Source organism: Mustela nivalis, assembly GCF_964662115.1.
Source record: "Mustela nivalis genome assembly, chromosome: 8".
In the NCBI taxonomy this organism is placed as follows: Eukaryota; Metazoa; Chordata; class Mammalia; order Carnivora; family Mustelidae; genus Mustela; species Mustela nivalis.
In genome coordinates, this window is record NC_139027.1 from 13,701,137 (window position 1) to 13,726,269 (window position 25,133).

Here is a 25,133-nt window from a genome sequence, read left to right on the forward strand (position 1 = left end):
GGTAGGAGGGAAACAAGCAGCCTGTGTTCCTGGAGCATTTTTCGGAGAACAGGAAAATGTCAGTGATTTGGATAATTGAATGTCTGGATTAAAATTTACCTATGCCACATCTTTGAATAAAAAGGATTTTGATTAACCAATATCAGCAAAGCAAACAGGATGATAAAGTAGAATTTCTGTCTGATTTAATGAAAAAAACTATATTGATTGTATACGTAAGTAATGTTAATTGTGATCCAATTTAATCTCCTTATTGAAACATATCCCATAAGACCCTCTACTAATCAGGAAACATTTATTACTCTAGTTTGGGTTTGTAACTGGCCTTCTTGGGTTTTGTTACTTTTGACAATTCTGAGTTCAGTTTTCCTCTTGTCAGAGATTGCTGGCATCTATGAGGTTTCACCATGGTTTTACCTGAGGAAAGTTCTCCTGGGAAGGGCCTGCCAGGGAGTTATTTGTCAGGACCAGCCTTGGCCTGAGGAATGTGATGAAGCTGCCTGGCTCTCTGGGTGTTGGGGTGGGCGTGCTGTGGGCATGCTGGGGGCGTGCTGTGGGCATGCTGGGGGCATGCTGGGGGCATGCTGGGGGCGTGCTGTGGGCGTGCTGTGGGCATGCTGGGGGTGTGCTGTGGGCATGCTGGGGGCATGCTGGGGGCATGCTGGGGGCGTGCTGTGGGCGTGCTGGGGGCATGCTGGGGGCGTGCTGTGGGCATGCTGGGGGCATGCTGGGGGCTGTGGAAGGGGCTGGAATGTGAATGGAAAGGTCTTTGGACAGAATTCCAAGAGCAGATGAATCTCCACTTTCGTTTTGCAATCTTCAGTAGCATGGAGATCTTTCAGCATGCTGCTTTACCTGATAAAATTTTTAGAAGAGGTGAAGAAATTGGCTTGTGATGCAATAATTCCATCCGTGCCCAAATATCTTGTAAACAAGGAGAGCTTTCGCGTGCAGAGTGACGTTGCTTTTAGGGCCTTCCAGGGGCAAGGCGGTGCTGAAGGAAAATGGTGACAAGGAGCTGAGGGAGTCTGACGAGGGCCCTTTCCTCTCATGGACCAGGAAACCCTGCCAGTCATTTGTGGGCACCTGACTCTCTTTCCCAGTCAAGTCTGGCCTCAGAGCTGGAAAGCTCTCCAGATGTTACCTGGGCAACACCATTACAGTTGGCTAAAATAGAAACATCTGCCTGGTAAGACACCCCAGTTCCCTGAAGAGACCAGCAGAAAGTCAGTCACACCAGAAGGTGAGAATTTAAGCCTTCTACCACCTCAGCTGAAGGGATTGTGTCACACCACTCTGCTGCCTCCGGCCTGGCACCACATATTTACAGAGAAAACATCCGAACATAGCAGCAAGATCAATCATGCATCTTCAAGCATCACGGACCGAAGTCCCACCATGGTGTTCCAAGTCACTAGCCTCTGAGTCCCTTGTGAACTCTCTCTTCTCTGCTACTCCCACCCCCTACACACATGCACACATGCATGCATGCACAGATTTGTATCGCCCCAGCTCCTCTTCAAAACCTTCCTGGACCATGCCCACCACAGTAGTCTCTCCATCAGCTGAATTCCCAGGAACTCATTATTCTCTCTGCCAGAGAGTCTTCTCAGAAGAGTGGAAAGCTCTTAAGCAAGCACTTCACTGTCTTTCACAATGCCTTCCACTGAACTGGCACTTAGTTCTGGCTTTCTGGTTGACTGAGTCATTTTGGTATAGTAAGTATGCACCGAGAAGCTCCTCCTCCTTCCCAGTTGTTTCCATATGGATCCCCCTCCCCTAGGCCTTCTAGAGCCCAGGCATCCCTGCCCTGTTGGTCAGTTGTATGGCTGGGCATTAAAGTCATTTCCTCTGTTTCCTCAGTGGAAGCTAATGGGGTTGGGCGTCTAGTCCGTAAGAAACTTTTCCAGTGTTACCTGATAGGTTTATGTGATGCATGACTTTTCAAAGAGTCATTTAGTTAGTTCCTCAGGTGGTAGCTTCATGATTTCATTTTCAAACTTTGAAAGAAGAAAAGTAAGCTTTTTTGGTCTCATTAGTCTTTGTGGCTTGTCTTTATCTTGATTAGCCAAGCTCCTTTCTGCCCCAGGAAAAATGTAAAGCACTGTCCTCAGCATTGTCCTGGGATCTACCAAGGATTGCTCACCCCTGCCCCAGCCCCTTCTGCAGGGACTCACGCAGACGCCCTTCCTACTTGGCCCGGTAGGTAGAACTGCCTCCACCCACGCTAGGCCTCTGCCCCCCATCCTCCCCTGACCTTCTCTAGCACAGCTCCCCTGCCCTGTTGGCCACACTGACATCTGAGTGATGAAGGTTCTGAGCACTTTGCCTTCCGAACAGACCCAACTGTCTGATCCCCTCGACCCCCTCAGAACTGCTGCCTTTCATTTGAAAGTTTTATTGTTTTGCTATTTGTTTCTGTTCGTTTCCTATACACAGACCTCTTCTCCTTCCCTCTCCATGACCTTCATGCTGAGATGACCACAGGGGCTTTCCAGACCTTTGCTTTCTCCACACCTACAATCCAAACAACCAGATGTGACTTGTATCTACATCTTCCCTCCCCCCCAAAATTTTTCAAAATGAGAGCCGGAAAGTCAGCTAGACTGTCAGCTAGAACCCCATCAACCTACCCAAGAGGACTGCTAGTCTCCAGGGAGGGGAGGAGTAGGGAGGGGGAGGCACAACATCTGTCCATTCACACCTCCCTAGACAGATCTGCCCTGCTCCTACCCCAGGCCATTGAAATGGTCCCAAGAGTGCTCATAGCTCTATGTGCTGCCAAAGCCAGTGGGATGAGTACCTACCATGCTTCCTAGACCAGAGCTCTCAGAAAGCTGAAAATATATCGCCGACATGTTGAAGTACCCATGCACTGGGGACATTCCAGGCACATAGCTGTGAGCAGCAAATTTTGTTGAACGAATGAATGAATGAGTAGCCATTTGGGCCAGGCTCCTTCCTCCACACACAGAGTTCTCATTTCCTTTACCCTTCAAACTCATGCCTGCATGTCATGACCGGCTTCTCCTCCTCCTCCCTCCTGTCCTACTCTCGCCGTCTCCTGTAATAATATTTGTGAATAGGTTACCCCTCTGGGATTTAAACTAAGCAATACCAAGTCTTTTGCCTTTCTTTACAGAACTTGCCTTTTGACCATTATCTTCCTTCTATTTGGACTCTCTCCAAATGGTTCACCTCCCTTCTGAGTTGTAAAGCTGAGAAAGAGGTTAGGTTTATGAAGCCAAACCATTAGGTTTTATCTACTCAGATGGGAGCCTCGGAGAGTTTGGTTTCTAGCTCTCAGACGGCATAATAAGTTTCAATTAGCCAGAATGACAAAATTATCCCAAAAGCAGCGACTCCTTCCACGCACCGGCCATAGCTGCAGTGAGGTGAGACCCCTGCTCATTGTGTTGTGAGCGGATCGGAGGCGGCCTGTGACACTGTGAGACTGTCTTTATGATCAAGGTGGGAATTCATCGGCGAGAGCGTGATGATCCAGGATACCACTGTGGTCTCGGCACTTCCACTGGGAGGCTTATCGTCCTCTTCTGTTTACCAAGGTCTTTTAAAAATTATTATTATTATTAAACACCTAGGATTGTGGGGTTCATGAGCTGCATGATAGGACGGCTTAAGCTCAAGTTGTCTAAGTTGCTTTTGGAAGAGGATCAAAACCCAAGCTGAAGCTCCTTCCCGCCTGACTCACAAGGCCATTGTTATTATATTTAGCTTTGGATAAACTTTCCTAGGGAAGGTGATTGCTCACAGCAGTTCATTTGAAACGTACAGGCTTAGATCTGGCTTCATGTGTGAGCGCAGGCCTGTCATCGTGCATTCCAGGTCACTCTCCGAAATGAATTTGTCTTTCCTCAACGTTTCTCGGAGCCGGGGAGCAGACATTCCTCCGGCTCTGCATTAATCCAATTACCAAACACCTGCAGACGCGCAATAACAGTGTGGGTGCCAAGAGCCTCAGCAATGGTTTTATAGCCGAATGTAATCTGCTGTCCTGCTATCAGGAGTCAGGTTACACACCTGCCAAGATCCAAGCCAAAAACATAACATTCGCGGCTCTTACTCCAGGCAGGAATGTTCAGCGCACAGTAGAGAGACAGAGTGACAGGCATTTTAACTGGACTGCCACAGAGCCCATTAAACATCTTGAACTTCTTAGTAATTATATTCAAAGTCATTTTAGTACCAAAATATTTATAAGAAATGTATGACAAAACAGGATTTTTCTTCCAGGGACAGTTACAGCAGAACCTTCCCTCGCCAAATAGAATTCAATGAGCTTGATGACTCAGGCCTACCCCTTGTGCTACAGAGGAGGTCAGAGGCGGCTTCGTACTGATCATCTCCAGCGTGCCTGTGGCCGCGAGGATGCCCGGAAATGAGAAAATAATTCCATCCCACATACACAGGCTACCATATACGCTTCCAAATAATGCCGATGCTCAGAGACCAAAGAGCCCTGTGTTCCCAGAGATCCTGAGCTCAAGCCTAAAACCAGGGACTCGAGAAACACACCGATGCTTTTCTCCAAACACAGCCACCTCCGAAATAGCCAGAAGACCTTGCGGAGCTCTTTTCGAGGGTCTGTCAGAAACAACTCAACACAGGCCTTGATGGAGAAGTAGCTGCTCATTTTCACTTCTGAGCCGGTTTTGAGGAAGTTCTATCCCTGCTTATGGCAAGAGTGGAATAAATCTTTCGCAGAAAGCCCTCAGCTCCATGTTTCTCACCAGAAACAAATTTCTGTACAAGCTGAGTAACCATATTATCTGTCACCAACCTGAGCTCTTAAAGGATAAGGACAGTATCACCCCATGTCTGTGTCCTCAGGACCTCGTGGGGACTGGGTCTGAAATGCAGTGTGCCTTCGGGAGATGTCCACTGGATGAATTTCTGGGTTAAGGGGCACTTCCCATGATTCACCTTTCCTCCCACCCACCCCCCCCAATCCCAAAAACACTGGAAACATGAGGGGCCAGGACATGAGAGAGTAGTAAGTTTTCTGGAGAAGGAGGCAAAAAAACGGATGTATCCTTCACACATGGCCTCCCTTGAGTTACCCACCCTCGCCTTGGAGCAAACCTCCCCTTGAACCAAGGTTTCCAAAGCCCCTCAGACAGCCTGCCACTGTCCACAGCAGAGCAGTCACAAGAGCCAAGGCCCCTCGGCTGGCACTTCGGCAGCAATAAAACATGACACGGGATTGACCTCTGTGCATGTGTGAGTCTGTCCTTCCAACTGGACACAAGCTGCCCACAGGCAGGAAGCGGCATCACGTTTCTCACCCATGTGGCACCCCAGGTCCAGGCACTCAGCAAGTAGAGAGAGTTCCTTAGCATTTACTCTCCTTGGATTTTCTTTAAAAACACACACACACACACACACACACACAGTTTAGAGGCCACAGCTAACTTGGTTTCCAGCTATATTCCAAGTCTCTGCTAGCCAAAGAATGGCCCAGGGACCAGCAGCCTCGGCATCACCTGTGACCTTGTTAAAACTACGGAATCCAAAGCCCTGTTACTAAACCCAAGGGCAAAGCACCCGCATTTTAGCAGATCCTCAGGAGATTCAAATGCACGGAAGACTGGGGAGCCTAGTTAAGGTACAACGGCCTCTTCTTGGAACACACCCTGCAGAGCTTTGAGAAGTCCCTATCTCTGACAGAGTGAGTTGCACACGCTGTGCACTTCTCGGTCTAGCTCCCCATCCTGGAGAGATACGCTGATGATCCGAGAGGTCTGAACAGAAGATTAGAGAAGGCAAACAGCAACAGTGCCCTGTGCCTGAGGGGATGATTCTCAGTGTCCAGAGCAAGCGAGCATGGAGCTGGAAGCCAGGCGGCCAGAAGCTGGCTCCGGAGCAGCATTCCGGGGCCGGGGCTCCATCTGCCAGCCCCTCCCGCGGAGCCCTGCGTTCCCAGCCCACATGTAACCTTCAGCCCCTGCCCAGAGCAGTCAGCGTGACAGTAATAATAGTAGTCACAAGAAAATGCAACCTCGATCATGCTAACAACTTCTGAAAAGTAAAATGCTCGGGATATGATTTCAATTAAAACTCACATTGTCTGACTTGTCTCCCTGCAGAGCAGAAGTTCACCTCCTCTTGCCCTCTTCCCTCCTTGTTTCAGAACTAAGGCAGACAGGAGGAGCTGTGGCAATGCCCACTCTCACCTTGAGGTGCAGGGCTCTGTGTGCCCCGCATCACCTCCCCCCTGCCCTGGTCTGCTGGTCTGCTGATCCCCTACCAAAAAACAAAAACAAAAACAAAAAAACAAGCAAAAGCCCTTCATGCTAACCTCATCCGAAGGATTGTGGCAGAGCCCAAGTTCCTCTTCCTCTCTTCTCCCCCGTTCCCTCTTTCCCGCCCTCTCTCTTCTTCTTCCTCTGTCTTTCTCTCTCACACTCAGTTTATTCATAAAGCATTCTGAACTTAAAAGGAAACTGCTCGCCCACAAATGGGAAGAGCCTAAATTCTTTGCCAGAGCTCTTCTTAGGCAGACAGGGCAATGACTCACCTCATCTGTGCTGAAGGTCATTCTTCGAAATCAGTTCTGATCACCTAGCAGGGGAGTGCCAGCCAGCCAGGTGGGGACGGGGTAACACTGACCTCCTCAGAATCCTGGTGCATAATTTCCCCAAGGAAACAGAAGTGCTGTCATCCTCCAGATATCTAATGCCTCCTTTCAATGAGCTGCTGGGCAGAATACAACAAATAAGGCCAGGGTCAAAGCCATTTGGGTATGTGTGAACAACCAAACTTAATGCTTCCTAAGAAATCTCTGAACGAACGTAGGAAGTATCTGTTGAGTGACCCTCCTTCTGAAGCTTCTTCCCACCTTTTCTTATTCAAGTAATGCCTGTTCACAATGCTTTACAATTAGCTCAGATGTTATCTACACCTAAACTTTTCCAAATCTCTCCACATTTCCCAAATGCTCTCTCCCGTACTGCTTGGGGCAACTGTCTGCCTTTGATGGGTGTTTTCAGGAAAAACAAAACTAGCAATTATTGCTCAGATGGTATCTGTCTATTACTTTGGGAGGAATTAACTGTGACTTTGAAATTCAAATAAAGTGATTTCTGTAATAATGCCACATATATGTTCCTGATAAACCTCACATTTTGTAGAACCACACATTAAAAGCACCAGGGCTTAGGGAGAAAATGGTTAAGGGGAGACTGCTCAAAACATCTGAAATTTTAACCAGAACACTAACAAAAATAGTAACAAATAGTCATCATACAAATAAGAGAACAGTGAAATCACCACTGACATTTGCTCCCAGCACCAAAGCCACTCCATCCCTTGCATCTTAAATTCCTTTAATTTTTTACTTGAATTCCCTTAACTTCTGCCTTTGAGACATAGGTCCTGGAGGGTATTTATATCTATGAGAAATCATCATCAAAATGCAATATATGACCCAAGGTGTAAAACCCTCCTCATCCATTGATTTTTTTTTTAACACTAGGGGAAATGTATTTGTAACTTCTTCGTATGCATAGAGATCTTCCCCCAAACAGTTTAAAACAGAAGAAAGGGTACTGGTACTAAGTGCACTGGTTATCATATCAGTCACTTCTTGCTCTAAGGTAAAGCAGTGTGCAGAATTTTCAACTTCTTTCTTAAGGTCTTTATATGCCACAAAGGCATTCTCTTTACCTGAGAACAAGCTTGCCTTCCTTTGCTCAAACATTAAAACATTTTGTTACAAGTCACCATTATACTGATGCCGCCTTGCCTATTGACAGAAACACACTGTAGCAGAATAGACTGTATGAGATATTCACAACTAATACTAGATGAGTGTTTCAAGTATGAGTTCCATGGTGGATAGAATAATGTGCCTTAAGCAGCTAAAGGAGTGGACTTGGCCGACCTGATTAGAAATATTATGATGGAGAGAAGAGAGTGGGAGATGGGTTAAATGGGTAATGGTGATAAGGGGGCAATCGCAAAGAGTGCTGGATGTTGTATGTAAGTGGTAAATCCCTGAATTCTACTCTGGAAACCAATAGTGCACTGTATGCTCACAAATGAGAATTCTAAAAAAATTTTGGAAAAAAATGCGACAATTATTTTTGCTGATCTAGCTGGGTTTAACATGGACACAAGAGTCCTTACAAGAGAGAGACAGGCAGAGTGCTGGAGTCAGAGTCAGATGTGATGACAGCAGCTGTTGCTGGAGTGACATGGGGCCACCGACCAAGGGACAGCAGGCAGCTCTACCAGCCGGAAAAGTCCAAGGAGTGGATTCTTCTCTAGGGCCGCCAAAGGAACACAGCCCTGCTGACCCATGTGAGGCTTCTGACCTCCAGAGCCATAAGAGAATACATTTGTGTTGGTTTAAGCCACTATGGTAATGGTAATCTGTCACAGCAGCGATATGAAACTAGTACAAATGGTAAAACCAGCACGGTGAGGTCAACAGGTGTCATTATTACTTCATTTGTCTTCTTTACCATGACCACCTCCCCCAATTTTCCAACTGGGGAACCGTTATACAACTTTTTTTTTTTTTTTTTTTTTTTTTTTTTTTACTGTGGGCCTACCACATCAACAGTTTTGCCAATATTGTTTCATACCAGATGTTCATTTACCCAAAGATTGAGATAAAAAAGTGATGAATAAAAAGCAAAAAGGTCTTTGTTAAATATTTAACAGACACTGAATAAACCCTCAAGGTAAAATATCCTCATCCCTCCAAATCCTCAAGTTAAATAATCCTTCCAGGTACTATCCAGAGTAACATTTAGACCAAAGAGCTCACCCACTATTGACTTCAAGGGCTTGGAATCAATTCTGTATATAATAGGTGCATTGGGGCCTGAACTCTGATCCAATCTGGGAGAACTACTTCTAATCCTTGCAAAAGTGCATTGCTCCTGCCCAAGAAGACTGCAAAGCAGGCCCATGGAGGCTCATCCCCAGACTGGGTAAGCAGGAGGAAGCCATGCCTACGGCTGTAAGCAGGGTCAGGGCCCCCACCTCACCTCCCTATGCCAAGCCAAGCCTTCTCTTGCATAAGTATGTAAAATGCAACACACACCACAACATATCATCCTCAAACCAACCCCATCAACTTTCTATTGAACTCCATTATAATGAACAAAGAGGAAAGAGAAATGGCCAGAGGCCTTTAGCACCTCCTCAAGGGATTCTGTCTGATCTGAGAAGGAAGGACATTCGTGGATGGACAGATGGGACCAGTATTTTTGCATGGGATTTCCTCTGCTATCACTACCACTCTTTCTGATAAAGCACCAGGCTCAAGTCATCGCCTTTCAGTATGGGACAGAGAAGCCACCGTGCTTCACTTTTCCTGTGCTCATTCCACACATTTCCAGATCAAAAATAGACTTCATGGGGTGATATAATAATCATTCAACAAACATAAAAGCAGCCCTAGGGATTTACACAAAGTCCAAACAGAAACATGACTTTGACTGATTTGATAGATCTGCGTTGTGATTGGCAGAGCTCAAAATACGTATCCTGTTCCCAACTCTCCCCAATTTTTTACCACCATGGCTCCCCCTCTCACTTTCTAATATTTTCAGATTAGTCTAAGAGGGAACTTCAATTCTTTCTTCCAAAGATAGAAAAGTGAGTTCTTCTCTCCCGGGACTCAGGAGCTCCCAGCCACATCACCAACGCACTAGGTCATGTTCCAGGAGCAACTACAGGTCTCTGAAGAACACGGAAGTTGGTGGACTGTCCACAAAGATGGGGCCAAACATCCCTGCCCCCCAGTCCTGCAAGCTCACAGACGTTCCCCCACTGAAAAGGGTGGTCTTCTTCCTCTCCTCTAAACACCAGGCAGCCCTGTGACTTGCTTTGGCCCATCCCGTAGGAGGCCAGGTGGTGTCCACCTTATGTCTCTCAGAGGCCAGCCTCCATGTGAAGAGGCTCAGGCTAACAGGTGAATGGTGAGAGACCACATGGAGGGAAAAAGGGCCACCTGGAGGAAAACCAAGGTTCCCAGCCCCAAACATCTGCTACAGAAAAAGATAACTCCACCAACCCCACCCATACCAAAGAATCATGAGCAAATAAATGATGGTGGTTCATTAGCCATTCCATTTCGGGGTGACTGTTATGTAGCAAAAGAAAAATGAAACAGGAAGTCTGGCATGAGCGATGGCTAAAAATCCCTTTTTGTCCTAAAATCCTTTGCTTTTCATTTCAAAACAAAATCCTCCTCTGCAAGTGCCAAAACTAAGATGTGATTAGTTGAGAGGGCATTATTTCAAGAGAAAAAGAATTCCCCTCACCTCCAGCTGAGCGGGGCTCTGCAATTCTCACACCTAGCCATGATGGAGCTCAAAGGCTAAGCCACTTTCCACCCAGCTTTGGCCCCTGGCATCTTAGCAAGAAAAGGGGATCAGGAGATGAGTATTCCAAGCCTCGATGCCCAGAGCCCCTGACAGGGAAAGGAAGGGAGAAATAAAACTGTTACAGGAAAATTGGGTGGATAACTGAACAAGGATTATGCTATAATAACAATGAGGATTGGATTTCATAAAATCCTCAGTTCATAAGTTCATGGCTGGAAACAAGGTCCCCTCTGGAGCACTGAGTTCAGCAGTCTTGAAAAAGCTAGCCCAATGTTTACATCTCTGCTTTCTCCGCTCTGTGAGGAAGACCTGGTTTGTAACCACAGCCCAGGCAGACAACTGAGAAAACACAAAACATGGCCTGGTGATGTAGACAAGCAGCTGCCTGCCGGGCATGATTTAGAAATGCCATCCAGAGAGAGGGGGCGGACGGTGCGAGCCGTCCTGGGTACCTGGAATAGAGGAAAGAAAGGGGGAGACAGTCAGATCTGGGGGAAAAATACAAATAAAATGAGCCTTGACATAAAGAGGTCATAAAGGCATTCCAGAAAACAGCCCCCAGCACACGTGTGTGTTTCATTGATTCCAGCATTTGATGATGTAGAGGTTGTATCACAAGTTACCTGTCAGGCGTGGAGAGCCTGCGGTTTGGGGAGTAACAGCCACCATGCTCAGCTTCCCCTCACAAAACAGGCAGAGCCCAGCTGCCAAGGGGTCCCCCAGAAGCAGCCTCTGCTCTAAGAGGCAAATGAGCACCCCACAGTCATTGGGACCTGCACCTGTGCCCAGGATCTCAGCATGTGTAGGAGGTCCCGGTTCTTGCTCTGAGATAAACCTGCAGAGCAGGACAAAGGCACAGAACTGAGAACCCACCAGAAGACTCTGGCACCAGCTAGATTTTGTTTGCTCTATGAAGTGGGGAAAAAGCCTTTCCCCTCTCTGTAAGATAAGAGTGTGGGACAGAATGATGTCTTAAGAACCTTCCTAACGCCATACTTCTTTTTAAAATCATTTCCTATATTTCTCTTTCTAGAAACTAACACGAAGTTGTCGGCTATAACTTCCTATTCAATCCCTGTTGGGGTGTATCATTTCATGTTGTTCCCCTTGAGAAAATTCTTACAGCCCAGAGTACAAAATACCTGTCCTCAAAGACAAGGCTGTGAAGCTCGGAGCAGAGAGGCCGTGTTCTCAGAGGGCTTCATGTAACGATGGATGCTGTATCTGTTATTTTTTTATTAAAGCTTTTTGGTCAGACACAGTGGTCAGAATACTTTCTGTTTGGGGTCCCGGGGGTGTTTTTTATTGAGATGTCCTTTGTAGCAGGGAAAAGGAATAATGCAATGTTATAAGCGTCCTAAGAACATTTGAAAAGAAGGAACCTTATCTGTAAGGATATAAAGTAGACTGATAATGTAGAAATTCAACCTTGTTATTTCCCCCAGACCTCTTTGTTCGTTCTTATGGTGTTTATATCTGTCAGGCTTTCTGTTGCCTACTTAAACTATTACACACTCACTGCTATGCTAGCATCTAGCAGGATGGGACTATTGCTTTTCCCTCAGATTTCTAAGCTTTAGCAGAACCTAGGTGGATGCTATGGATTTGTAACAAAAACCTTCATTACAAATTGCTCTTTGACCAATAGAGTATGACTTTCCGGGCCTCCCAAATGCTTTTTGTCTTTAGCTGATACCAGTGTTACCTAACTGATTTCTTTTGGTTTCCCTCACCCATGATTGCTCATAATTTTCTTTTTTAATCCTTTTCTGTTATTTTCCTTGACTGATCTCTCCTGAACAGGCAATTTAACTTAAATCAACCTGACTGGGTTGTTTTTTTTTTTTTTTTCCCCTTGCTATATAAATCTGTTCTGTTTGCTCTTGGTTCTGTCATCTTGTTTTATCCACCCCCGCCCCCCGCCATTCTTCTGGCTGTCTCTGTCAACCAGGGAGGTTCTGCCATTATTTATTCATTTTCATCCTTGTGACATCTTTAATGTTTTCTCTTTCAGGAATTCTTACTGTGCATAGTTTGATCTCCAAGATCCAAAATTTCTTCAGCGATCTCTCATTTCCTTCTTAATTTTTCCTTAGTGCTCTAAAGGACTTTTTCAAGCTCTTGTCTCTTCACTGTTTTCTATAGTATCAAGCCAGCCATTCGCTGTTGCAAAAATAATTTTAATATTTTTTTTAATAAAGTACTTCATCCAGATGAGGTCACATTCTCACCTTGATTTTCTCCCTTTTAGGAATGTTCTGCATGTCCCCTGCTCCCTACTGAGTCTAAGAATACTCGTCAAATACTTTCTCAAATGTTGTTATTTTCTTATGGTGACATTCTTTTCTTGCAAGCAGTTGTGCTTTGTCAGGGTCTGTGGCAGCTGCCTCCTGACATGCAGAAAGTTCTCAAATGTCCGCAGCGCTGCCCTGTCTGGTCATCGCAGAGACCCTGTCCCGGTCATCGCACAGAAGGAAATCTCCCGTTTCCCCTTGCAGCGAGTGCTCCCTTCCCCACCTCAAGTATTCACAGAGGCCTTCCGGGCTCTCCTCCTCACTACTCCTTGGTCAGGAGTTCTTGGTTGAAAGTGGAAAGTGGCCAAAGAATCAGGGTCAAATGAGGATGAGAAGGGTCATGAGGAAGGCAGAAGAGTAATAAGGCTAGAAGGGAAGTTTCGGTGGTTAACTAAACTCTAAGACCTTAGGGTTCTCTCAGGACCATGTCTAGTTCCTGACTCATAGTGTAGCAACACAGTCAAGAATCAGAGTGCGTGGGTTCAGACTGTCTCCCTACTTGTGAGCACCATGACTTTTCACCTCAGTTTCTCCATCTATGAAATAGAAAGCCAGTACCAACCTCATAAAATCATTGCACGTATTAAGTGAAGCAATGTAAGCATATTATAGAACCTACTCCATAATAAGTGTCATAATGTCACCTACCATTGGCTCATATTCAGGTAGAGCTGAAGTGGGGATTTGTAAGAATCTGGTCTGTACCTTCCTGGTAGAAAATTTAACAGGAGAAACTCTACACAGATTAAAGAAACCAAAATGCAGGGAAAAAACTCAACTCAATGATCAGTTAAGATTACCGATTCACAGAACTAATATCCTAGACAGATGGAGTCAGAAAGCAGTTAAGAGTCACTCCTGAGTGACAACAGGGAACTTCAGCTCAGCACAGATGGGGAGAAGACAGGATCCCCTGATCAGATCTCTGGTAGGTGTGACCACTTCCACTGGGAACTAAGGGTGTTCAATGCCTCTTTTGTTAACAGGGAACTAACACTCCCCTTCCTTTTCAAGGAGGGCTTCACTGCCAGTGCCCTCACGCACCCTGAAGTATTTACTGGGTTCAGCCAGGATGGGTTTTCACTTATTTCCTGTCAAGACTCTCTGGTTGGAAGTAACTAATCAAAACCACAGTCTATCAAGGGAATAGTAAACAGAGCATGGGCTAGACTGGGAATTTCATCAACAACTAGACCTGGGGCCTCAACATCCTAAGAACTTCTGTAGAATCTCTACCTCCACTTCCCCTTGTGGAAATTTTTTTCCCTCTTAGACAAGCTCCCCCATGTGGCAGAGGCATAGCTGTGGCGAGTTCCAAGATTCTCTACTCTGTAATCTAAGAGGCAGCTCCCATTCAAAACAAATTATCTGAGTGACCTGGGTTGAGTTAGCTATTCATCCCTGAATGGATCACTGTAGCCAGCATAATGGTAGCTGTTTGTCCTCCTCCATCAGAACCGCAAGTTTGATATAGGTAAGAGGTCCCTCGCAAAGAAGGGGCTACTGTTTTGAGAATATTAACATTAAATGAGAAGATTAACATTAAATGACAATAATACCTCCCTCACACACCATCTCAGCTGACAAATCAACAGTCCTGACATTTAAACCATCTAATAAGCATATACAGCTTGGGAAATCATGATGGCCACTGAAGCCAAATTCTAGAGATGTCCCCATTGTGCCAAGCATTATCCTGTTATTTGCTGGACTGTGGGGAAGGACTAGCAGAGGAGGGAACCACCCAATGACAAGGACAGCATGAGAGCACTCAATAGGTTCCAGGAAGTAGCCATCTACCAATAAATAAAAATGCACTTCAACATTTCCACAACTGTTCAGTCGTTCTGTTGCATACTGGTTGCATTTGGTTCCATGGACCCTGGTTCTAACAAAGTTTCCCAAGCGTGTAGGCATGTGGATGACACCCTTCACTGTTCACTCAGGTCAATAAAGATTTCTTTTCCCTTTTTGGCATATTGTGTTGATTGTTTTGAGGTGAACTTGAGAGAGAATAGTTCAGCATCAGTTCTCATGTTAACAGCTTGCCTAGAAATCTCCGGAATTTTTAAGATAACTTTTCCACTAAAAACCAAACCCCATGGATGCCTGGAAACTCAAGAAACAGGTCTGGTCCCTGCAGATGAATGTGTTTCTACTCCCAGAATGCCCAGGGACACCAGGAAGAAGTCAGAAATCAACACAGTATCAACAGAAATCAACAGCAAGTATTCTTTGCATCATAGTCCAGACCAGCAAGTCCCAAGTATCTGATGTTGCTGGCTCTAAAAGCCAGTGAAAACACAGATATGGGTCTTCTAAGGTTTTGTTGTGTTTATTTTGTCATTGTTATTTCATTATTTTGTTGAATATTCACCAAAACTAAAAACCAGAACTGAATATTCTTCACAACCCACTAATTGTTCTACAGAAAACCTTTCTGTTCCTTCCTAATCTCAATTGGACTCAGCCCAATTGGATGAAAGCAGGGAGCTTTTATCAAGCTGATTACACCCTCCCGCCACACACATGCGTTCCCTCCTCATTCCCCAAATGACCACATACTTTAGAGAAAAAAAGACCACAACTGATATCGCTAAGATATTTCAACTTGTTTAAAAAATATAATATGCTCTCCTGAGGTCATTATTTTTCTGTTTCTCTGCCTCTTTCAGAGCTATCAGAATTCTCTGAATTTTTTCCCCCTAAAGATACGTACCACTCTTTCACTATTATAGACTGCATAGTCATTTTTTTAAATAATAAAAAGTATTCTTTGTTAACAAAACACTAAGGGGCTTGTAAATTATTTCAGAGATAATTGGAATTTATCCAATTCCAATAAGTGGAATTGCTGTTTAAAAATAGGGAAAGCCAGGATAATTTAGGAAGCATTTGGACTGAAGTGGAAAAGAATACCACATCTTCTGAGAAAGCATCACCCACCTCTTCCTATGTCCATGATGTATTTATTGGACCCTCCTTTGTTAAAGATGTCTGCTAGGCCCTCACCAAATCCATCTTCCCTGGAGCTATCAAATCACCAGGTTCAAGGTTTCTCCTTCATAAACCCCATCTGAAAGTTTTGCTACAGACTATGTAACTCCAGAGAGCATTTTCCAGGGAACTGGAGGACAGATACATACACCAAGAGCCTAATGGGTGCAGCTTCCCATTAGGGAAGCTCTAGGCGAGACTCATGTAGTTTTGTAGATCATCTCAAGCTCTTGGATGGTCTGGCCCCGATTCTTCTTTAATCTTATCTCATACTACAACACCCCATGTACCCTACACTTTGAACACACCAATGACTATTCTACACACACCAACACACAACATATTTCTCATGCTCTTTTGTCATCTGAAATCCTCCCCTTCTGCTTTACCTATCAAGACCCTAACATTGAATCTGTTCAGCAAATACTCCAGAGCCGGTAAATCATGGGTTACTCAGTGACTGGAAACTGCTATCTTCCCTCCTTCCTCCTGTTCCTCTTCTTCTTTTCTTCCTTTCTTCTTTTTTCTCTTCTTCTCTTTCTCCCCCACTTCTTCTTTCTCATCACCATCATCTTCATCATCACAACTACTCACCATCATGCTCACAATTATCCTCAAAGATGTAGTTTTAAAACAACCACTTCTGAGAAAACTTTCCTAATCCTCTAGTTAGAATTGGACCACTTCCTCATACTCCATGCGTCTTCATCTCAGCTCATCATGGATTAATTTTACTTTGCATTAAAGTCAGTTTATTGCTATCATTGCTACTGTTGCTATTATTATTTTTATATATAAGCTCATGCATTGGTGCCTACAAACATGAAAATAGAAATCATGTCTGAATTTTTATAGAATTCTCATCTCCATCCTGGTCATGCTTTATGCTTTCCATTAATAGGCACTTGGTAAACATTAGTCAAATTGGACTGGCTGCTGGTAAAGTTTTCTTATTTTGTTGATGTTTTAATACCAGATCTGGGTTTTAGTTTTGCTGTGCTGCATCTCATATTCTGTAACTTCTTCTGCAAAGTTAAACATGCTTATATTTTCAAATATTTATTTCAGAAATCAATTTTGAGATGGGTACATTAATGTTCTCAACAGCCCAACTTGGCTCCTCTGGAACGAGCTTCATGCTGTTCAAAAGTGTTTCCCTTTTGGATCCACATAGAAGTAAAAGACTAGGTTGCTCTTGATATTTTCACAGGATATCCTCTGACCCCTAAATTAATTTAAGTGTACTGAAGGAAGGCAGTGAAACATTTGTTTGGGTTTCAAATCCGAAAACCTGACCTCCTAACTCTCAGCCCCAAACTGCACAGGAAATTTCTAACAGTAAATCAAGAGCCAAAAGTGCATTTATGACAGAGTCAAAGAAAAGGAAAGAAAGACTGCGAATGACCAATAGGACCTTTCTATTGTAATTTAAAGATAGTCTGCCAGCATGGCAGAAATCTAGTCTTTGGCTGCGTGGTGTAATGATGTCTGTCTGTCTTTCTTTCTTTCTTTCTTTCTTTCTTTTTAAAGATTTTATTTATTTATTTGACAGAGATAGAGAGAATAAGCAGGCAGAGGAGCAGGCAGAGGGAGAGGGAGAAGCAGACTCCCCATGGAGCAGCGAGCCTGATGTGGGGCTTGATCCTAGGACCCTGGGATCATGACATGAGCCGAAGGCAGTCGCCCAACGGACTAAGCCACCCAGGGGACCCCAGTGATGTCATTCTTAATAAGAAAACTCAGTTTCGAGTTTTCTTATTAAGAATCAAACCAATCCCACCATAAGAATGACATGTTGTCCCATCTTTATACTCAGGCATTTCAGTAGGGGCTTATTCTCCCTGGAGTGGGAGGCACAGAAGGCACAGACCACATGAGCCACTTCCTAACCACAGGATTCCTTACCCAAGTTCCAGACCCAATTTCTTCCCTTCTATCTACTCTCTTTCTCTATCCCGTCCCCACTCTCCGATCTTACTCGATGCAGCTGGCTCTCAAGCTCAAGACCCTATACCAGTTCAACATCTTCACTACATAATCCACCAGGACTCACAATCAAATGCCCAGAACCAATATTCAAACTTCAGCTTCTAACCAGTCCTTCCCCACGAGACCAACCCTCTTAACATCAGGCTCCATGTCCCAGGCTTGAAGTCTCCAATAACCCTTTGGACGCCTTGATTCTTCACATCCAATGAACTACCATAGTTTGTCATTCTCGGAGCACACTCCTCACTCAAAGTACACGGCAGTTTTGGAACCCCTGAATTACCACATGGGGCTGCTCTTAAAACATAGCTCTGGTCATGTTATTCCCCAGCTCAAAAACATTCTATGGCTCCTCACTATCCCCCTAGTCTAGCATCCAAGGCTGGCCCAATCATCCTCATCTCCCATGGCTCTTGTGCGCACTAACCACAGAGGTCTTATATACATTCCCCAGGAAGGCACAGCCTCTGTTTGCTTCATTTCTAACCTACCCGCCCCCCACATAGCCTTTCACTGTGCTTAGCCTATAGTAGGTATCATTAAATATTTATAAATTGAATCTCATATGCCTATCTTGATTCCAGAGTCCTAGATCTGGACCCACTCACATGAAACCCTCCTTTCTTCATGTACCATGTTGTACCCAATCCAAATTCCCCTAATTGGAATTTTTGATAATTTGGGCAGAAGCCAGGCTAGATTTTATCATTCCACTAGCTACTTGAAAAGTAAATTAATACTGTAAAGCAGCTAGCGTGGCATATTTTTTTACCTACTTAAAATTTTTAAGGCATTAAGAATGACTTTTTACACTTAATTACCATGCTTTATGTATCTATATAAATATATAGATGCTTTTCTTACACATATCTAACCCTGAATGCATCTTAACTTTATCAAAATACATTTCTCATTAAATATTTTATAATCAAACCAATCCCATCCACTGATTCCAATCAGTTTGAGGCCCCAATGTATATAGCAATTACTCAATTCTTCTTTCTCCTTTGACCCCTACTCCTCAGCGATCAACCCACAGTGAGCCTCCTCCACATGACGTCAAAATCAACTACCATTTTCTACGTTAAGTTCTTCTCAAACTCTCACTGCAAGTCAGGGATGTCTTCCTAGAAGAGAGAGCTACAGCTTCAGAATCTTGAGTCACAATGCTTTGGAACACTGGAGGGACCCCGCGCTGCCTGTGGGCTCCTTGTCTACCGAAAGGATAATGATGATTGGTGCTCTTGTGCCTGAGTTCCAGAACTGCCTGGTCCTATGAACTTCAAAGCATTTCCCTTTGCCCAAGCCATGAGGACTACGTAGCTGAGTTGCAAAGGGTAAATTCTGACTCCCTGGTTATTGCGGGTAGACATAACTGGCTCTGGAACCATCCTGGGATCAGATTTTACCTTTTTACCCCAATCTGCTGTCCACACCTCCTCAGCTGACTGATGAGGTTCCTATTATCCCAATTGCCCCCAGCAAATAATGCTCAATCACTGCTGAATCTAGCACAACATGGGAGTAATTTGGAGAATTCTAGGCTACAATGCCTACAGACATCATCAAACTGGGGGAGAATGCTGTGGTTGGATGCGTCATGTGGCATTAATTAAAAACAACCTGCATTTGTACAAATGCAGATGAATGCCCACTTCTACTCCTCTACGGTTTCTAGTTAGCAACCACAAAAAGCAGTCTCCGTCCCTTTAACTTCACAGAAACCACCACCGTAATTCACTCCAAGGCACAGAATTCCAAAGGATTGGTTCTTAATTAATCTGTGCAGGGGAGACATTTTCCCATGCAAGTTACCCTGTGAGTGATAACCCAGTGTTGCAATATCCCACTCAATTTGCCTTAATATTCACACAAGCAAGGAATCTGAGACCCAGGGAAACCAGCAACTCCTTGGAAGACTGCCATCTACTATCAAGTTACTTTAGCCTAGAGGCTACCCTTCAGGATAGACCACATTAGGAAGGACTTCCTTGAGAAAGGGGTGCTTCGGGACAAATTATTCAGTGTGGGATCATGCCTACACACACAGATATTCAGACGAGACCCTGCTGTGTTAATGTAACCCTCTTGGCCTCTGTTTTCTCATCTGTTCAATAGGGATAAAAATCTCTACTCCCTTTACAAAAGTGTTGTGGAATAAATGGAAAACAACAACTCAATCTGCAAAGCAAGGAAAGCCAAATCCAATGCCTTCTTTGCAAAAACGGGCACCCCACTTGTCATATCTACTCCCAGCCCACAGTTCCCCATTCTCCTTTCCTCAGGCACAAGAATGACATAAAATGACAGGCAAATGTCACTAAGATATTGCCATTAAGAGAAGAGAAAGGATAATTAAAGGTGATCATTAATGCTTGTACCCAATATGTTTGGCATACTTTGAGAGAGAGGGAGAAGTGGACCAGTCCCTGGATTGCAAGCATATTGCTCTGTCTAAATCAAACCATCAAGGTGGAAATGATGATACAATTGGAAAAAAATTGTAATTCAACACTGCCCAGAAAAAGAGATGTAGAGATAGTAGGACACACATACACAAACATGCACACACAACAATGGTAAATTGTTACTAGTAGGTCAAAATCAATCACAGTGCTTACCAAGGACAACCTTTACCTTGGAAGGTAAATCATCAGAAAACGGCAGTCTGGAGGCCAGGTATGGGTGAGAAAGGAGCAGCTCAACCTTTATGGTGTGTAATGGGAGTTAGAGTTTATAGGATTCTTGCAGAGATAAGAGTTTCTGTTATTCTTAGTACCTTAATTATAGGGCCACCCCTTTTTCTCACCATCAGAAGTCCTGCCCAGAATCCTGACTGTCACTCTTGGTGGCTTTGGCATTAGTGGTTTCATGGTTAAAATGATCCTTCACTGGTAGAAATCAGCAAAAAGAACAGGACCAACAAAGTTAGGTCTTGGGTGTGGTTGGGGGATTAACAGAGTAACAGTAATAGTACTGTTTGAAGACAGAAAAGAAAGAATTACAAAGGCTCTCACTCAACATGTGGTCCAAACCCTTCAATGGAGGCATTAAAGCTCAAAAAAAGGAAGAGACCCTCCCAAGTCCAAACCAAGTAAAGGAGAGGCCATAGGAGTCCATGAAGTAAGTCTCGCCTCATATCACATGTGAGCAGAAGGAATTACTGCGGTTTTCCCAAGGACTGATGCTCAGAAGGTCTAATGTCTTTGTTACTCCACTGAGTAACTCTAATTTAATTGAAAACAAGTATTTCATTAGGAAATTTGGAGGAAAATAAAAATGTGATCACTCGTTTTCCCTTTTTGGAAATTTTGATGAATTGTGGGCAATTTCTCAAAATTTCAGCTTTTTAAGTCAGTATTATATATTTTATGGACTTCCTGGTTTGGGGTGATGAGATCTGTCCTACTTTTTTCCTTTCATTTTCCAAGTATTTTCTAAGTTTTCCTATTTTTCTCTTGTTCCTCTTGCCTAGCTTCCCTCTCAAAATGAATCATCTGAAACAAATTTGTCAAAAAGGAATGTCTGCCATCGCCACGTTCTTTAAACCTGTGTACAGTCAAGATTAACATGCCAGTTTTGTCGTAAACTTCTGGCGGTTCTATTCATTCCCTAAGTAATTTGGTCTTTTTCCTAAATTTAAAGTAACTTCTATCAACAGTGGCTACTTCGTATCTCTAGCTATTTTACCACCTTTTCAACTACACATGGTTTTTATGCTTTAGAAATTCTTGTGTGACTCTTCTGCATCTTTATATGCAATCATTATGCGGCAAACAAAACGAGTCTTTTGTCTTTTCTAAAACTTGAGGCCATGGGTTGAAGCATGAAAAACTTCAGTAAAGATTTAGGGATAAGCTATGCCTAAGTTTTTCAACCAGCTGTTGGCATTAAGGACACAAACAAATGCGGAAGAGTGAGATGTGACTGGCAAGGTGCCCTCTGCGTGAAGGACAGGCCAACAGCTAGAAATCCTGAGATCGCGTTGCTGCCAGCCTGGGTACAGAAACCTATGCTGGATGTTTGTGAGTCAGGAGTTGAAAACTGAGTATAAGTCCTGATACATATTGAACACCCTGAGATTACAGAGGTAAATGCAGCTTTATTCATGATTTCTACTTACAGGGGCTTTATTTCCTTATATGCATCAATTCATTTAAACCTCAAAAGAGCCCTGGAAGGTAAGCACTAGTGTGACCTGCATTTCACTGAGCCTAAAATGCAGAACAGCTTAGTGACTTTCACAAAGTCACATGACCTTGCTTTCATATGCGGAATCAGGCTCCAGATTTGCTTCTTCCATTGTCTGCAAGGCTCTCACATCTGAAAAGCAGTCATACTCTGAAAGGGAAGGAGGGAATAATTCAAGGCCTGGGCTGTGAAGAGTGTTTTCTGAGCAAAGACAGGAGACCTCCCAGCTGTAGCTGCACTTTGGCCCTAGCAGAGGGACCCCGACCCGTCACCCCACCTCAGCGTGGCTATGCAGGAGCCATGAGCAAGCATGCAGTCTGGGAGACTGGGCCATGCTGCCCGTGGTGAGCTCTGGGACGGGTGTGCAGGTCCTCACCCCGACAGAAGGACCTGATTGAAGAGGTGGCGTGCAGGGGAAGCTCATGGGGACTTCACAGCCATGTCTTCCGATTTGGGCAAAGGGCACCAATGTTTGTTTTCAAGAGAACGGAGCTGGAGGAGCAGAAGGTGTTTCCAATGAAGGCCCACCTGTATCATGTTAAGGAACACATGGAAACCATGGCTTTGAACTTCAGCACTGATGACTGTTTCTCATGCAAGTAATAAAAAAGGAGCCTGTGAGTGTCTATAGGGTCTATCATGGGCTGAGGATCACTGCTGACCCCTGGCCCAGTAGATATACCCTCCATGCTGGCTCTAGGATGACCTTGCTGGGGCCACAGTCCACCACTTAGCACAGGAGGTGCACTATTTCTCAAATCAAGAGCCCCAAGATTGCTTCCCCCAAAGTAACCACACATCAACACAGACCGACTTCCTTTTCTCCCAGAACATGCCCTGGTTGGATGCTCTCTCCTGCCTGACTGATAAACCCCTTTGCCTTCCCAGGAAGGTCAACAGGAAGGAAGCCCTCAGCATGCTTTGCTTCCTTCCCGGACAGCCTCAGAAATGTGGAGGCGGTTTCTAAGGGATGCCCTGAGGAGCTATTGTCCAAGATCACATGGAACTCATAGTCTCCGGGCCAGGAGCACAAGGATCTGGAGGCGATCTGAGGACCTGTGTCCTCCCCAGCAGCCCCTGGACTACCTCCTCCCAATGTGCCCACTGGTTTCACATAGGAGCACCAAAATTTTCCTAAAACAAACAAAACAAATTTATTTCACCTTAGGGCTCCTTCCCAAGTCACTGGTAACTCAAAGAATTGATAACCTGAGCAACTGACATTGCAGTGATGTTACTTGGTGGCTTGTCTTACGTCTTCCTCTCCTACAGACATCTCTGGTTTAAACAGAAGACAGATAGGCAATGTTTAGCCCAATAGATGGCTTTGCTAACAGTGTAATTTCTGGTACTATGATCCCAGGCTGGAGTTTGCTGACACGGCAGTTCCTTCCAGACCATTCTGAAGTCCTAGTGGATGCCCTTCATCACCCACATTTGTGACTGCCCGCTCAGACTGCAGGGAAGGCTAGCTCCCCTGGGACCACGGGCTGACCTGCTGCCAGTTTCAGGAGCCCTGTGCTGAATTGGGGCCACGAGAGTTGCCTCATTCCCAGGTCACGCCTGTGTAAATTAGCGAAGTCAGAGCCTGAGTCCTGGGTCTTCCCAGGGACAGCTCTGCTCTCTTGGGGAATAAAAAAACCCAAGCTTCAGTTATGTCTGTGCTAATGCAAAACTAGGACGCTAACAAGGATGTCTGCCCCCCAGTTCATCGTGAAGATCCAGTGAAAAACAGGGCAATGTTTTGTGAACTATAAACACTGCACAAATGGAGGCATTTCTGTTACTAGATGCCAGGATGTTAAAACATGATTTAAAAGTTCATTGGAGGGATGCCTGGGTGGCTCAGTGGGTTAAAGCCTCTGCCTTCGGCTCAGGTCATGATCCCAGGGCACTGGGATCGAGTACCGCATCGGTATCTCTGCTCAGTGGGGAGCCTGCTTCCTCCTCTCTCTCTCTCTCTCTGCCTCTCTGCCTACTTGTGATTTCTGTCTGTCAAATAAATAAATAAAATCTTTAAAAAAAGAAAAAGTTCATTGGAGATGTAGCTTCACGTGTAAATGTTCAGTCACAATTTTATTTTGGTTCTTTCGGTCACCAGCACTGCATTGAAATTAATGCCGCTGGGACCCGCCTTGTGCTGTGTGCACAGGGAATGTGAGTTCTGCCCTCCATGCATCTTCAGTGTGGTTGGAAGGCCAGGTCACACATGGGCAATAACTATATGAGCAATGCAGGACAGACGTCCTTGTTGCTGGTGCCTCATGCACAAAGACAGACTCGTGGACAATTCACACTCAGCAGGGTTGCCCATCTGACTTCTTCCAACATCCCAACATCGCAGTTGTCTAGGACGCCGGGGGTAGCTCCCCCACCCCCGCAGCAGAGCCCCACACCTTCTGCCTCCATGCCAAAGCTCCTTCCCACCCCAAGCCTTTTGAATCATCCCAAAATTTGACGAGGAACATGTTCTTTCAGAGAACCAGTGAGCCCTGTGGTATTAACCAGGTCTGCTCCCTGCAGCCTGGTCTAGACGCCCCTCATCTGGGCTCCTGGGAGGTTTCTCTCTCATTACACTAAGCACACACCCTTCTAACCCCCTGAGATCGGAGTCTGTATCCAATTCATCTTGGTACCCACAACCCCTAGCACAGGACCTGACACAAAGTTACCCAAAACAGATATTAGTGGGAAAAACAAATGAGGAAGCAACAATACCCTGGGCTAAGTGTGTTTGGGGAGGCTAGCCTGAGAACCAATGCGCCCCTGGGAATGCTTGCTAAAAATGACACCAAAAAAAGTGAAAAGAGACATGTGCGTTTGTGTTTGCACATAAATACAAGAGCGTGTGGAAACGTGGGAGAGAAAACACTCTGGGTTGTTAACAGAGGCGGGGGGGGGGGGGGGCAAGGGGGAGAGGCGGAGAGAAGAGAGAGCCAGAACTACAGATGAAGAGAGAGAATTGAAAGGGACAAAACTCCAGGATTTATAGCAGAAGCACCTATACGTATCTGAGTAAAATTAGGAAAGGGACAAACCAAGTAAGGAATGAGGACAAACACAGGGAGGAGGTGAGGTATAATGTCCCTGGGCACACGGGCGAATGAATGAGCCCCACGGGCAGGAACCAAGGGGCACCTCTACGGCAGCAATGTCAGGGCCCAGGTGCTCCCTAAAAGATCTGAAGCCCCAGACTGCTGGCTCTGGAGGCTCCAGGCTTTCCCACTAGCATGTCCAGCTCCAGCCGAGGACAGGTCCAAGTAAAATGGTTCACACAGCTACGCCTGCATCACATGAGCTG

General features: G+C 45.0%; 1 long non-coding RNA gene across 1 annotated transcript in view; it reads right to left on the reverse strand.

Moving 5' to 3' along the window:
* The window catches only part of LOC309871294, a 31,612-nt gene extending 12,841 nt beyond the window's left edge, over positions 1–18,771 (reverse strand). The window contains exons 1-3 of the long non-coding RNA XR_014315194.1: positions 18,715–18,771; positions 6,539–6,714; positions 856–994 (exon numbers count right to left, since the gene is read on the reverse strand). This is a non-coding gene — a long non-coding RNA (uncharacterized lncRNA). The remainder of the gene's footprint in view (positions 1–855; positions 995–6,538; positions 6,715–18,714) is intronic.
* Positions 18,772–25,133: the final 6,362 nt, after the last annotated feature.